The 16,478-nt window shown below is 38.3% G+C and overlaps 1 long non-coding RNA gene across 2 annotated transcripts in view; it reads left to right on the plus strand.

The window, feature by feature from the left end:
* Positions 1-16,478, plus strand: part of LOC114017105 (uncharacterized) — a 95,171-nt gene that overhangs the window by 44,797 nt on the left and 33,896 nt on the right. For both annotated transcript variants that reach the window (XR_003561972.2, XR_003561971.2), the window contains 2 exons: positions 6,544-6,651; positions 7,648-7,770. This is a non-coding gene — a long non-coding RNA (uncharacterized LOC114017105). The remainder of the gene's footprint in view (positions 1-6,543; positions 6,652-7,647; positions 7,771-16,478) is intronic.

The raw sequence follows: 16,478 nt of genomic DNA on the forward strand, positions 1-16,478 counted from the left end.
TACAGGTACTGGGGGGCAGTTTAATTTTTGGTAGAATAGATAGACAGGGATACTGTCCAGTGACATCGAGGAGCTGGCAGTGTTCAGAAGTGACAGCAGTGTCAGGAAGGGGAATGGTTCTCGTGGAGATGTAGTAAAGAAAATGGGAAAGGTGAATTATCTCTACATCTATCTAGAGGTACAGGGGTAATGACAACAGCACAGGAGAGAAATCTGGAGTGAAAGGAAAAGAATCAGGCAAGCATGAGCATTAGAGAAATTATTACCCACTGTTAGAGCGCCAGAACTTGGATCTGTGTGCCACATTGCTCCTAGTGCTGTGCTGCTAAGCAAGGCACAGTAACAGAAAAGAAGGGAAGCAAACAACTTGTAAGTCTGCATGTCAGTCTTCAATCAAAGCTCCAATCCAGTTCTCCTCTAGCTCCTTCTTAGCTCTAAATGGACATATAAGTCTGGCTTAGCTGGCCATGGTGCAGATAAGCTTGCAACCTCATCAAAGAACAGCAGGTGTATTTAAAGAAGCTCTTGCAGCTGCTTTCTGATAGATTGAGGCTTTCATTCCCTCCTGTATCCTCTTCATGTCCTCTTCCCACCTTCTGAACTTGCCTTGCTTTGCCCTCACACAGGGATTGTGCTCCTAATGCTGAGCCAGACTGCCCACACCTCGACTTGTCCACAGTGTTTCTTTAGTGTGGGCTAACAGCAGTCCATGATGATGATTTATTATAAACCTGAAGTTCTCTTTTCCTTTGGGAAATATTTGTAGATAGAGATTATTGTGCAGTATCTGTAGTTTCCAAGTACCCATATGCAGGATGAATTAGTCAAAAATTATTCGCTGACTCTGCATTTACACTGTAGTCTTCCTGACAGAAAATAAATTGCTAACTTATTTGTAGCTGAAGTAAGAAGACCTTTACTCTACTGTTTGCAAGCTCTAGCCGGCAAATGAGAAATGAAAATTACTTCAAAGTAATACTTATGCTAAGCTCATTTATAACTAAATTAAATTACAGCTTCAGGAATGAATGTCAGCATTAGCTTGCACTGTGCTTCATTGTCACTGTAGTATTACAATTTGTGGTGGTAGGCCTATCCATTCAGACATACATACCTCTCAGATGAGAGGTCAGCAGGTGAGTTACTGAGTTACACGGACATGCACTGAGATTCAGATGGAGCTCCAGAAAACTGGCTCCAAACGATTTCTATGGATTGGCTTCTTTAGATAAAGAGTCATGATGAATGCTCCGTTATACCAGAGGCAAAGATGTTTTTGCAGAAAAAGTATAAAAACAAATGGATAGTCTGTTTTTTACATGGACAGACATAGACATATAAAGTTTCCTTACATTGTTTTTCAAGGAGAGCTTTGGGCTGGGCTGTTATTTGTGAAAACGGTTCCACCTTTTTTCCTCATGTTTTTTGTATTTGATGAACCTAGGACTAATACCAATATTCATTTCAGTCTTTAATGAAGAAATATGTTCATACTGAAAGAGAATGCTCAAGTAAAGGGCACCAAAGGAAGTAAAATATTTGCAGGTCATCACATTGATTCTGTTTTTAAAGAAAATATGGGACAGAATCATTGCAGGCAGATTCACTGCAGTCCATCTGTGGTAAAATAATGACAAAATACTCTTAGTTAATTAAAAATACCAGAATTCAAACTAACTGTTATTCATAAGAAATTATTCAGCTGGCTGAATCCATGGAGTGACAGCAATAATAAAAATCAGCAATGTTTCCCCCACCCCCCGAAAGAATTCATAATGTGTTTTTAATTAGAGGAAATCAAGTTTTCAAAAATCATGGGAAATTTCTGTGTGACCAGACTACTGCTACCTGGTCCACTAGTGCCAGCAGGAGTTAAGCGTTAGAGGTGGTCTGTCCCCCACTCCAACACTGCAGGTTTCCCTGGGGAAAAGGTATCCCCAAAACAGAAATTGTTTAGCAGACTGTAAATGAGAAGGTCTAAATAATGGTCCAAAATACCAAAACTTGAGGAAAGTTCAGGCTCTAAGCTGAACTGCATGGCTTATATGCAAAGAATTATAAGAACTGTAATTTTTTTCCCCAAAACTGAAGGAGGGCAGGGATTCAGTATTTTCTTTAATCCTTGCTTAGATAGAATGGACTTGCAAGAGTTTGGCTTCAGTTCTAAACTAGCAGTGAAACAGACAAAAAGAAGTGAGAAGGGAAGTGTTTTCTAACACAGTTGCATAAAGCTGCCTTGCTAAAACTGTGCAGTGACATGGCAAGGTACATTATAAAGTTAAGCAACTGAGTCAACTTCTTGGCTGCAAGATTTCCATCTGAGGGCAACTTGCTCCTATTTTGATTTCTATGTTCCTGAAGCCAGCAGGACTGTTTTCTAAGACAGTGCATGGGGTAAGGGAAACAACATGAGCCCTCTGCTCCTGAAAGTTTCGCAGAGCATAAAGGCTTTCCTGACAACAGATATAGCAGCTGTAAAAATTATTTACACTCCAACAATCAATGTTTCAAGGAACTTCTAGGAGATTTGCATCATAATACATAAATTAACATGGAATAGGTAAAAACAAATAAGGCTCAATTCCGAATTTTGATCAGTTTTCCTTGTTTTACTCTTGTTTACAGTTTAAACTCTTCTTGCTCCATAACCACAATATTTCAATGCCTATGTAAAAACCAAGCGGAAGCATTAGATCTTAGACAGGCACTGGACTCCAGGCTGGTGGTTCCCAAGCAAAGATACCAAAGTTGAATCAGTCTATCTCTCTTTGTTTAGAAAGTGCAGAGAGAATGTTTCTATGTGAGAACTTATATCCTACAGTCTTAAAACAATAACTTTGATCCCAGTGACTGTTAGGCTGTGACAGAGTTTATCTCTTTAACAAAATAACATTATTCAAGATACATAGATGTATCTTTATATTTATTCATATGTTTATATGCATCTTTATGTGTATTAACATACACATGAAGCAACATAATCGTACTTACTAGATCACTTCAATAATGAAAGAATTAGAGAATATAACAGATCTTTTTCACAGGAGTGGTCCCATTTACGTCAATGGAATAATTTGCTGCAATAAGGGTTTAGAGGATCAAGTCTGTATAACAACCATCTGTGCTCCTTAGGTTTTATCCTCAGATAACATCATTCTCTGGCAACAGAAAGAAAATGCCATGTTGACAGGTAACCCAACCTGTTTCCAAACAGCATGCCAAGTCACCGACTGCTTGAGTGTGACATTTGACTGCAGTTGTTTTCACGCTTTTGATTTATTCTGCTACTCTCACCAGTGGCCTGTTCCCCCTGTGCAAATTCCTTCAGACACATTAGCATGGAGACTGTCACACTGCTTGTGCACTGGTCCCAGCTGAGCCCTAAGCTATTTAGCCGACACCCTGAGAATGACCCCAGCCAAGGTGGTGGCTCTACACTCTACCTTCTGCATTGAAAAACATGGCAAGAAGACTCTCACCGCTGTAGCAGTTACTACAGCAGACACCACAAAACTGCTAGTTGTTTCTGTGAAAATATGTCCTTATTAAGACACCAAATGTTGAGCCTTCTGCAAATATTTTAAAATTATGCAAAATAACCTTCACTACAGTATAATATTACTGCTATTATTATACTTAATAAATTAATCAATTTTACAGATTTTCCCTAACAAATGTTTTCAAAGGGAAACTAAGACCAGACTGCAGGATTTGGCATTTTGCAGTAGCCACAAGTAACAGTGTCTTTTTTAGGCAATATTCTGTCCGTATAATAGCAGTTTCACTGTAAGAATTTATAACCTATTTCTGATCAAAGTATTGCAAAATCATGATGTAGTTAAGGATTTTTGTCAGACACAAGGTGACAAGCTTTATTTCAGTTTTACTTTTTAACAGTTTAACTTGCAAATAAAACCCTTCCCTTTTGCAATGAGCAGCACACAAAGAAGAAAGTTTATCAGCAACATTTGCAAAAATGTATTTAGGGTCAGCACCATAGAATCTGGCTTGTTAGATGTCTTTGCTAAAGACAGGTTTCCCCAAGAACCTGTGCAGAGAATTAGATTTCTAGAAAAGGGTACCAAGGGGAATAGCTATGAAATTAGATGTCTGTGGATGGTCCAGGACTTAGGCATCACTGTATTTCTTTCCCCAGGGGCTTCTCAAATGTGAACTTTCTCATGTCTGATGTGGTGGGAGAGGATTGCAGAATAATTAGCAGATTCTTCTTAGTCAGAGCAGGAATGAACTTAACAGCTGAGTGCCCCAAGCACCTGGTACCTGGCTGTCTTGTACCGAGAGACAGGCTCCTTTCCTGCTAGGGCATTTCAACCTGATCTGAAGAGGTCGAGTCTTCAAAAAAGGCACTGAACCAGCTAAAGAAGCGTTGCTAACCTATTTGGTGGTGGCTAAGGCACTTCCTGGTGTCTGGGAAATTGTGATTCAGATACCTGTTCCAGAGTAGAGTGAAGAATGTCTAGGACACAGAAAATGACAGAGAGGTAAAGTAGCAAGGAGCCAACTCCAACCACTCAGAAGCTTCAGCCTGAGTCAGAGCACCTAGAACTTTGTCCTCCTGTTGTTTCCTTGTGGTCCTTTTGGATCAGGCTTTAAAGCTGACCATCAGCTGAGTTATCTGTGTAGATGCCCTGCAAATCCTCAGCAGTATCATTCTTGCAGGAGGATTTCTGCTGCTTCCCAAGGTGACTTAAAGGGAAAGGTTCATTAAGGAGGGGAAGCAACCAAAGTGAGCCTAGAGGAAAAAGTCTTCATCATGCAGTGTAAATCTGTTCAGATTACTCCAGCCAATGGGCCCGCCAGATTGTAAAACAAACGTGGGGAGAAATATGGTGAATGGTTTCTGGGTTATGCGTAGTGGTACTATAATATCGGTCTGCTATTTCAAGTAGCTTCTGATTAGCATAAATACAAGGTTATCACAGAAAACTGTTGCTGTAAATCTTCACAATTTAGCATCACAACATTCTGCCTATTGCCTCCTATGAACGATGTGATGCAGAACAGGGCCTGCTGTTGGAATGAGATAACGCAAATGCTGTGCCTGCATACTGAAACTGAGCTTTCACTGTCATGTCTCTGTGGTACACAAGAAGGAAATAAACCACCAAGAAATAGTAACATTGACTTTCATAGGAAGAAATGCAGCATGAAGCCATGAAGTTTTGCTAGAACTGGATAAGCTGGACCTAGAGCTGTGTGAAGCTAACAGCTTTAGTTTGCCTACACTTCAGCAAATTTTGCCAGTAGACTGGTTTGCTTTGCTTGGTTTCCCACTAGTGAATTTCAGATTTGTGTGTTGGAGAATCAGAGCTAGTGCTGAACCTAGGCAAATTTTGCCACGTCCTCTTTTCCTGTGTACATTATCAGCACACAGTTAATCTTCTGCTGTCTCTGACAGTGTAGTATCATACATGCTCATAATTGCGCAAACAAGGAAAAAGACATAGTGCTGACTTAATATGACCTACTGCCACAGCACTTCCAAGGTCATTTACCTGTACCTAGATACCTAGAGAGAAAATACAGGATTTTTTTAAGGGTGAAGGATTTGCATGGCTGGTGGGATCTTCAGAGCTGCAGATCTGTGCCCACCAGCCATGAGCTTTGCTTTTGTAAACACATTCCTCCCATCTACCAAACAGCAGGCTATGGTTATTGGTTCAGGTTGGGTAGGATAGAATCACCTGTACACAGAGCTGTGTCAGGGTAACAGAAGGTGCAATACTGTGTGTTTAGTTAAATTGGGTTTTTTTGCATGAAAACCCATTTAAACCAGAGTTATGTGGGATTACACTGGGGCTGGATCAGGTGAAAATACCATCAGCGCCCACTCACTCCACTGAAGTGTTTTAACAGAACTCTTCCAAATTAACTCTTTGCAGCTTCTATGTGCAGAGAACCTTTTCTCAGAAACTCCTGTTCTGCCCCTGCAGGCCAGAATTGTGACTGGAGACTGTCACAAGTGAGAGATAATGGCTGGTGTAATGCAGTGTTCTGACATGAGTGTTAGGTTCAGCATGTCACCTGGAATAATTTAGCACTCCATGTGCAGTGATTAGCACAGCTATAGCCTGAAGTGGAGACTTCTGCTTTCCCAACATAGGCTTCTGTTCCACCCATTTTTTATGTCCCACATTCACAGCCCTGTATGACCAAGAAAATGGTTTTGGAAGAATGTTCCGTCTCCCAGCAGTTGCCTACAAACAAGTAGTGTGGTTAGCAGCCTGCCACAGCAGCTTCAGTAACTAATGGCATTTTAAATCATCATGCTACTTTTTGTGAAATGACTATATCATGCATTTGGCTTGTGCATAATGTACTGTTCAGTGAGAGATGTAAGCACTGGAAAGAACATTTTTAAAAGAATGTTTATATTTCCTAAAGATTAAAGAAAGTATATGACATTTTCCTGTATCTGTAAACAACATGAAGTCGATTAAGGTATTGTGCCAATAACAATGTCAAAATCTTGTTGAAAAATGAACATGAAAGCTCAACCTTACTAAATCATTCATATTCCAGATTTTCTGTGGGAGCTATCATAGGCTTTAAGATGTATCATCTGTGCAAGAGAGAATAATTGTTATTCACCTCATTTTCTGAAAATTAAAATCCAGAAGATGTACACAGGTAAGCAAATTTTCTTATATCTTTGCTACAGGAGCTGAGTCCATTGATTATGTTAAATGTGAATTTTTCCTGGCCACTCTCCCACAGTGTGGAGAGCAATTCAATTCATGTTTCCTTGAATGTTTAGCAGCTGGCAATTGCTGGCTGCAGCCTACCTACCAAGAAGACACTGTGCATACAAACAAAATATATGTTATTATGCACCTACTTACATATATGGAACAGAATAGGTCACATTTATCCCTACATTAATAAGTATATCAACTTTCACAGTGGTGGAACAAAGCATATTTCACTAGGCCATTGCTTCAGCAATAGATTTGCCACTATTACCGACTTTGCAGGATGCATTTCTTGGAGAACGGACAGTAGCTTCCAGTATCTTTGTCTGCTGTGAACGCAGCAATAAAAAGAATTGATCAGATGAGTACTGAAAATGCAGTTCAAATGTAGTACAAGTTTCTACCTTGGCCATTCTAGCAATATAGACAAGATAGATGTATTCTGTCTGTCTGATCATCCTAAGGATATAGATCTCCCTCTGGTTATCAGTCTGGTGAGTGCAAGAAGTAATTACAATTGCATTTGTTCTGCAATGGTACTTTCTTTGCTTATTGCTCCTTTTTACCCCACACTGAGAATGGAGCTTGCAAGATATCAGCAAAATAATGCTGTGGCACCACCGTGGGCATTAAAAGGCCATATAAGTACCCAGGCAATTATCATGTAGTGCAGTGGATAGGAAACTGAAGTAGCTATGAGTTAGAAGATGGCTAAGGAAGGAAAATGCTCAACATGGAGAAACCGAAAACTTGCCTCATGAGCTTAGCTACCCTTCTGAGACCATACCAAGTCCCTCCTTTGGTGGAGGGCCACAGCAATGGAGAGATCTTCCTGACAATGCCAACACCAAGGCATTGTGGTGACGGCAAACCAGCCCAGAGTCACGTATTACCAAATTATTTCTTAATGGTCAGCAACATTCTCACTTTACAGTACTCAGGACCCTGGCTCCAGGCTAAATTGTAGTGGAAGATGTGGCTTGCTCCAGAAGTGGTGGTGGAAGCCATTGCACCTGTGTAACTGACTGTCCTGGCTAATGCTCCCAAAGGTTCCAGGGTAAGTATATTTAATTGTTAACTTTTACTTTGCCTTTAGAAAAAGTAGCTTGCACGCATGCACAGTCCTACAGTTCCCTGCTCTGACGCAGGTGTGAGGGACCCTCCCCTGCCTGATGCACCAGCTAGCACAGCTGGTAATGACAGGGTCCAGCCAGCTGCAGGACTATGACTCTCTGATAAAGAAATATTAACAAAGTACTGCATCTCCTTCGTACTTTCCCCACCACCTTGACATACACTAGCTAGGGAAGCCACGATCGGGATATGGGTTGGTACTTAAAATTGCAACAAATCGCTGTCAATAATAATTAAAAAAATGGGTTAACTAAATGCACGGTAAGAATGGGAAATAAGATTAGAGGTGACACTTAGACCAGGAGGCCTTTTTCAGGCTGTGGAAAAAAATAGAACGCAGTTATTTTTCCCACAGCCTTGAGAAGGCCTCATGTCCTAAATGTCATCTCTAATCTTGTTTTCTATTTCTAGTGTATATTACACTGCACTGCTGGTGCCGCTATAGTTAAAGCGGTGTCAGTGTTTCCATTATAAACCCCTATTTTCAGAGGTTTGTTACTCAACCATAAAAATTTTGCTCTGGGCTGGAACTTGGCAAACAAGTTTTAGAACTGAAACATGTTTAATTTTTTCTTCTTACAATTCAAAAAAATATTTGTATTTAAAAACCAAAATTTTGCAAGCCATTAAGCTGTAAGAGCAATGCACAATATGTAGAGTTTGAAATTACCTCAGAAATATTCTGGCTTGTTAAGATAAGATTTCTAAGCTTTATTTTTAATTCCAAATACAGATCTACTACAGCGGTACTTTCTTTTTTAAGAATGAGTAGTCATACAACCAGGTCAACTTATTTGAGTTTTAAAACTATGAGTAAATATTTATAGCACTGAGTCAATAATCTGCATCTTATAAAGGCTTCTAGAGTACATGTTTACATGATAAAATGTAACAACACTGCATCACAGACAAATAAATGAATAACATGCTTCTAGAAAACCTCATATATGTAGTGTCATGGGCCAATAATCTGCAAGTTTTTTTGACATGAAAAGGGCCTTTGTTTAGCTAAGAAAACTTTATTCATGTAGAAATAATCAGATCTGGTTCATCCATCTTTCCTTTTTTCCATGTGTCGTGGTCATGGAAGATTTGTGTATATAGTTAGGCTAAGACAGGAGAGATATGATAGATGGCTACTGAGGTTTGAAGAGCACACCGTGGAAGAATTATTTAAAGTAACACAAAGGGGTTCTGGCAAGGACTGTATTAATATCATAAAATTATGACTACTGGAAAATAACAACCAAGAAATCCTGCCAGATGACTGAGGAGAAACATGGGAAAACCCCATAATTTGGAACATGAGAAATAATACTAAGTAAATAATAGAAAACCGTATTTGACAGGGAAGTACCACTAGCAGTATGGATTTAATATGTACAGGCACTTTGCACTTATTTTCTGTGCTGAAAGACCACCATTTCAGTAGACTGAGACTTTGATTTTGCAATTAGATCTTCAATTAATCATTTTGGAAAGTTTTCTGGAGAGAAATATCTGACTCAAAACGTGCATATGAAGAGCAAGACAATTTTGCAGTAATTTTCTTCACCAATGTCTAAATAAAAACTGTGAGTGGTAATCACATTGGAAGTGTTGCAAAATCAGCTCAAGGGACAACCCAGAAGTGCTAATTAAAAACAATAATAAATTGCTCTTCATATAAAACTAGATAAAGACATCTTTGGTTTAAGACATGTTGGTAACTACCTGTATATTCTGTTGACCTCTAACAAAGGCAGTTGCACTACAAATTAATAACAAGGAAGACAGCTATCATTACTCTTTTTTGTAGCCTGGCACAAATGTTGTTGTAAATAGTAGTATTAGCCCTACTTCAGGTATTCTCCCTGATTTATTTATTATAGATGACAATTTGCTAATAATGCTACTGTAGCTTCAGTTCAGTTCATACCTTTAGTTTTATAACCCCAATTTAAACATTACAGGGCATGCTTTTATAATCCCTGGAACAAAGTCCATTAAAGTCACTAAGCATCACTTGAAACCTGGTCCAAATCCTGCTGAGGTGAATGGCTCTCTTGCAGTTAATTAATTGGGAATGATTTTTTACTCCACTTAAAACTCCAATGACATCTCCATTAATGTTTATGGGAAATGTAAGCATGCATTCCTTTTATTTAAACGGCTAAGTCATTTTTCATATCTTATAATTTAAGATAAAGATTCTTGTTATATGTATGTGTAGTTTGTGATGAGTTTTATTCAGCATAAAGATTCCAGTGTATTGGCACTGACAGGAAGAATCTAAGCATTACTCCTGTTGTCCATCTTCTTACTCCTCAAGATGTCCCATTAATTTCAGTGAAATTCCTGGCATAAGGTACAACATGGACAACAATATCAGAATCTGATCCTTGACTGTCATTAAAAAAAAGGGGGGTGGGGGAGGGGCGGAGACTATTCTTCTATCCATCTATTACAGGAATGCTTACGTAATGTCAGCTGTATTCCTGACTCTTACAGGAAATATTATATCTTTTTCATAACTGACCTGGGTTGTAAAGTTATAAATGGGTAGGTACTGAAAGCCCACAAAAGCTATTTTGGAAAATGTGACTGAAAGCTTATTTCTTTGAGAAAAGAGAAAGGGAAGACTCTAATCCTAGTATAATATGGAGTGAAAGAAATATCTGTGAGATTCCACTGTTTTAATATGCTAAAACACAGGAAAGTATGCACACTGTGGCATAAATTCCAATCACCTTTCTTGTGCAAGAGACATTGTTGGGTTTAAAGGGACCAAATTTTTTGATCCTTTCATCTTTTTCTAATGTCTTATTCATAGTTGCAGTCTTAGCACTATGCAGCTCTCCATTTAATCATTGCAGCTTCCAGGAGGAACCTCTCAGTCTTCCAACTTTTAAGCATTTAGTTGTCTAAATTTATGATTGCTGCTTTGCCAAGAGATAGGAGACAAATCTGGGCTCTAAAAGAAGATGGATCCCTCCAAACACACGGTAAACACTTGGTGAATGAAAAGGCACATTTTAAGGAATTTACAGCAAGTGACCTGCCCCTTTTCACAGTGGCAGCAACTGTATTATTCACTTCACGTAATGAATTGGTAGGTTATGCTAATCTGAAGAGGGAAGCTATCAATTGTATATGTCCAGACCATCTCCCCCATTGATTTTTTAATTAATGATGAATGTACGTTTTGGGAGGGAGAGACTGCTGAGGAGGGAACTTCATGTGCAGAATAAAAATGTTACAGTAGCCTAATCAATTAGGTACGGTTGACAAATGGATGCAGGACAGCACTACAAAGTACTGCGCCTTAGTAGTGGTCAAAGAGTCAGAAAGAAGATGTCACATGATATCTATATTAATCTTTGCACAGGTTAAATGTGAACCATTGCATGCATCAGCAGGACCATGAGAAAACTGTTTGGTATCTCACAATCACATCTTTGAGGCTAACTTGAAACCCATTTGCTTTGTTCACCAATAAAAACATTGTAATAATGCACTAGAAGCTGAGAAGATAATTTGTCATTTTAAGGCTGGTAACAGGACTGAAAGCCATGTAGAATATCATTTTAGGTAACAAATAGCACACTTTGGGCATAGACAACCAATCTTAAGTGTCAGGAGAAGAAGGTATGACTTTGGAAGCAGGTAGTACATCTCCCTTCGGATGCAGCCTGTGCAGAGGGTCCATCTTTCCATCCTCATGACAGGCCTTTCAGCCTCTCACTATAGCAACGGTTGCCACCAGGTGAAGTGACAATACATATAACCAAATCAAATATTCAGCTTCAGCTACACAGTGACATTTGGGATGGATGACAACGTATGTGCTAAGTTGTAACATTTCTTCCCAACCACATCTAGAAGCCTGCTGCAAAAATGCAGCACTTACTTAACTCCTCAAGTCTGACTCATGAAAATGACCACTCCCTACAGCCAGCTCTCCACTGACTTGACTATAATTATTCATAAGAATGACAGTGGTTGGCATGACAGGGTCATGTCTAGGACAACATTTCCACAGCACATCAGACCAGACAGCGAACAACGCTGCTTCAGTTCTTCAGGAAGGTTCTACTTCCTTTCAGGTGGGCTGAAGGGCTAACATATTTGTGTGTGTGTATGTTTACGGATGTATGGCATGTAAAACTTCCATTTTATTTCCCTCTTTTGACTTCTTTGGAAATACAAAACAAAACAAGACTTTTGGAGTGACTAAGAAACAAGTAGGTGAGAGAGATCTGTCAGTTCTTAACTGAAGGATGGCAAGTGCTGAATTCGTACAAAAAGCATTTATTTTCCTGTAATGGTTCAGCAAAATGAGTTGTGTGACAAAAGCTCAAAAGCAAAGACATGAATTCTTATCTAGGCAAGACTGACTTACTGAAGGGACTTTTGCCTCAGTGCAAATTAAAATCAAACTTGGCACACTGTGAAGATGAGAAATCACTCATTTCAGTATAAATCCGGGGTAACTTGCTTGATATCAATAACATCCTAAAAAGACCCATTCTTATGGAATTCAAAGAGCCCTTCAGAGAATTTGAATTGTTAAGTTAAAACTGAAGGAACTGCATAATAATCTTCTACCACAGCACTTTTCACCTCTGTATATCACAAATATACATGAAAAGGACATGTCTGGGGTTTTGGTGTGTTTTTTGGAGGGGAGGGTGGAGGAGGTGGTGTGTGTTTGTGAGAATCACACTCTAGCCACCAGTACCATGTCTCTGCCACACATGGACAACAAAGCAATTACAGGTGTACATATACCACCTATGTTTCACAAACCATACCAACATGCTCATCAGTGAGTTCCTGCATGGAAACCACAAACACTGGAAACACTTTAAGGTAGGAGATCAGATCTGTGGAAGCCACAGCGAATAGTGATCTTTCTCCAGTTGTGGTGCTTTGCTTTACTTACTTTTCAGGGGTGCACTGGGATGACTACTTTTAAGTTACTATTTACTTTCACTTTGGACTGAGGAGCTCTGTACAATTTGTAAAGAAGGAATACAACCAACTACAGGCACAATATAAAAATCTGGATTTCATTAACTGGAAATGTTAGGCACAGTAATGGTATCTTCTAAAATTAATTGGTGCTCCTTAAGAGAAGAATTCCTCCTCACTTTAATGCAAATAAAGAGTAACTCATCTCAGGATAGTAGCATTAAAAGGTAATAGAAGGGAGCTATGTGACTCCATCATGTTTTAGATTTTTATGTGCCCAATGACAATGTCACATAGCCTCAGTTCAGCACAAAGTAATGTGTCATTACTATGCTTGTTATTGCTGGTGCGTAGCTGGAGATCTTTTTTAATTATAGGCAGGCAGATGCCTGGAAAGGTTTTTCTATCTACTGGGAGGACATACAAATTGTATCAGTGATTATTACCAGTGAAAATGATCAGAAATATTATTAATTTCAGTATTTAAGAAAAGGTACAATACTAACTGGGTTTTCCTATGTGTAAAAGGCAAAAAGAATAAGCTATATTCACTTGAGGACTTGCCTTAAGCTGCATATTTGTGGACAGGAGCTGAATGGAAACTAAATTGAAATGTTTTCTGGCTTCCACGGTCTTAATTCTGTAATAAATCACTGGTTTCATCGCATGCAGGTAGTTTGGGGAATGCAGGTTTTCTTAGTTTGAAATTTGTCTTTCTCAAAGTACTTTGTTAGCATACTGATACCCCTGTTTCCTAGCACATGTTGCAGACTGTTAGTAGAGTGGGTACTAGAGAAGGGGACGAAAGAAAACCTTAATGTCATACGAGAAGCCTGGAAGGCATGATACAGACCATTACAGGATCAAACTCTACAAAAATCCTTACGTCTTACTCAAAAGTACACAGCAATGAAATTCAAGACGGTTACTCTTTATATACATAGATATTTGTCCTGGGAGGTGGTATAACAACAGCTACAGGATTTATTTTCATAAAGCAGACTAATATCCAAATGAAACTTTATAGGCAAGGAAATAAAACAGATAAGATAAATACTATCAGAAGAAAGAAGGAACTGTAATTATTGGTGCATCTTTTCACATGGGAATTTGGACAGGGGTGGAAGGAGTTTGTTATTTGTTTTTACAGCTTTACCCCTTCAGCCATTTCATAAGCAAACTCCCCTAAGACTCTAGTGCCAGTCTCAGTTGTAACTCTTGAGAAAGTTTGGGTTTTTAAAGTTTAAGAGTTTCTTTGTTTAAGAGTTTCATAAGAGCTCTATGTTATTATTTAGGTTTCCTTAACAATATGTTTATTAAGTTAGATAAATCCATTCTGGATTCTAAATTAAATAAAGAAGTGTCCCAGAGTCTCAGCTTTCACTACAACTCATTTCAAGCTCAGGATGCAGTGTCTGCGGTTAATTCTCCAGTGGTCCCTGGACTTAGGAAAAGGAAATGAGCACCATGCAGAGAAGGGATAAAAGTCAGGGCCAAGGTGACTACTTCAGGTAATACTAAACTGGGGGGCGGGGGTACAGCATGGAACATGACACATAACATGAAAAATCCTTGGGAAGGTGGTTAGCACGTTCCCTGCACTTTTCTTTTACAGTAACACTTCACTGGCATCAACTACAGTCAACTGACATCACCATTTGAAAAAAAAACCAACAATGAATTTGGCCTTTTAAAGATCTTTTAGACTCTCTTTGATGCTTCAACTATGTGTTAAATATTGTCCACACATTTTATTTTGTTGGTGTTTTGAGATGCTCTTTACTTTTCAAGACTGGGCACTTTTCCAAAAACTACGCTCCAGCTTGTGGCTTGAATAAATCTGTGACTTGCTATGGTCCGTTTTATTCATAGGGTCAGAGCAGATAATTATAGTCATCTCTTCTGGTCTTAAAAGCTAAACAACTTTATACTAGCCAAGAAATCATAATGTTTCAAGCGGTAGAATTCTTTTAATGAAACATCTCAGTAGCCTGTAATTTTCCTAACATGTCAATGACAGTCAAAACCTAATGGAAGTTCCCTCTGTCTCTTCTTAAAGAACACTCCTTCTAATAATGTATTTTGTATCAATCAGACATATTTTCCCCCAGGACAGAGTTTACAACTGGACTGTCTTTGAGTCATATCAGTTTTCTTTCTTGTGTATAATTTTATTATTTTAGAGGACTTTTTTTTTTTTTTTTTTTGTTCAGCTGGGTGAGTTTTTGACATGTTTTCATTTACATCTTCAAGATGTAAGGAATCACACTTGGAAATTCAAATCAATTGACTCTATCTGTTGATTGGGGTTTTTGATGATTCAAGAGTCCATTTTTTCCAAACCATTTTTCAACCTACCACATAAAAAACACAACCTCTTCCCATAAACCTTTCCTTGTTTCCATCCACAGACCTTTGCATTTATAACATAACTAAACTTTCTAAAGTTGGGATTTTAAACCATTAAAACTGCAGAATGTGGCAAACATGAATTCTGCATTACCTGGTCAAGCCCAAACCTGAAGCAATTTAATGATGGAACAGAACATAATATAGCATAGAGTGAGCTGTATTTCTCATGTTATTTCACACCAACCAATCAACATTCTGGATGCTAAAACAGCCATTATAAAGCACAAATTCTTATTTTTTCATCTCCTTGAAACATACGAGAAAAAGAGATCTGTATATGCAGTGAAATAAGATATGAAAGTATTTAATTCTGCTCAGTCTAACTCCTTAGTCTGTGAATAATTTTGAAGCTAAAGGGATTAATTAAAAAGCAATTCCTCCATGACACACATTCAAAATGCATTTCTTCTTTCTTCAGGTGAAATGAGGTAGTTTTCATTGGCTACAATGTTGGTCGAACTAAAAAATTTAGAATATAGAATAAAAAGAAAGCTGCTTCCACAAAAAAGGGACAATCATGTACAGGCATAAGTATATCTATGTAAAATCCATATACAAGAGAAGAGATGGGATTGTACAGAGAAACCAAGAAAAGGTTCAAGTCCACTCTGTAACGACTCAAATACAGCTGATAAAATTCCTGCATTTCTTTGCCATTGAAAAACTGCAATATTCTGAAATTTCCTTTCATTCTAAATCAGAATTGGACCACAAATTTCAAAACATCCTTCAGCACAGAAACTTTAAAAAAATCCATGTTAGATATTACCGAAATGAGTTTTGAAATTAGCACAGTATAATTAATGTAAGAGAATAAAGTGAAAGCATTAGCATTCTGGATCTACTGATGTGAAAAGTCCAGATCTTTTCTGTATTTTTCAAATCAGTACATTACAGTGAAACCTTTCTAGGTTGATATAAAATTATTTAGGATACATGGATATATTCATCACGTGTTTGCACATATAACTGAAATCCTTCTGCTAGAAAATTTTACAGTGGATTTACTTGAAAAGCAATGTTTACAGATCATATATTAGATCTCATAAAATAATCCTCTTCCACTGGGACAACGATGTGACTAAAACCACAGTCCAAAATATGAGTATGGGAGAACCTGAGGACCCAAGCTCTGGTAGTATAAAATATCTTCCACCATCCAGACCATCAGGAACTTGGGAGCAAGCTGAGGTATCTGTTATTGTATTTTCTCTCTGGAGCAATTGGGAAGGACTCAAAAAAGAGTGGAGAAGAGATCATAAAACA

Source organism: Falco cherrug, chromosome 11 (genome assembly GCF_023634085.1).
Source record: "Falco cherrug isolate bFalChe1 chromosome 11, bFalChe1.pri, whole genome shotgun sequence".
In the NCBI taxonomy this organism is placed as follows: domain Eukaryota; kingdom Metazoa; phylum Chordata; class Aves; order Falconiformes; family Falconidae; genus Falco; species Falco cherrug.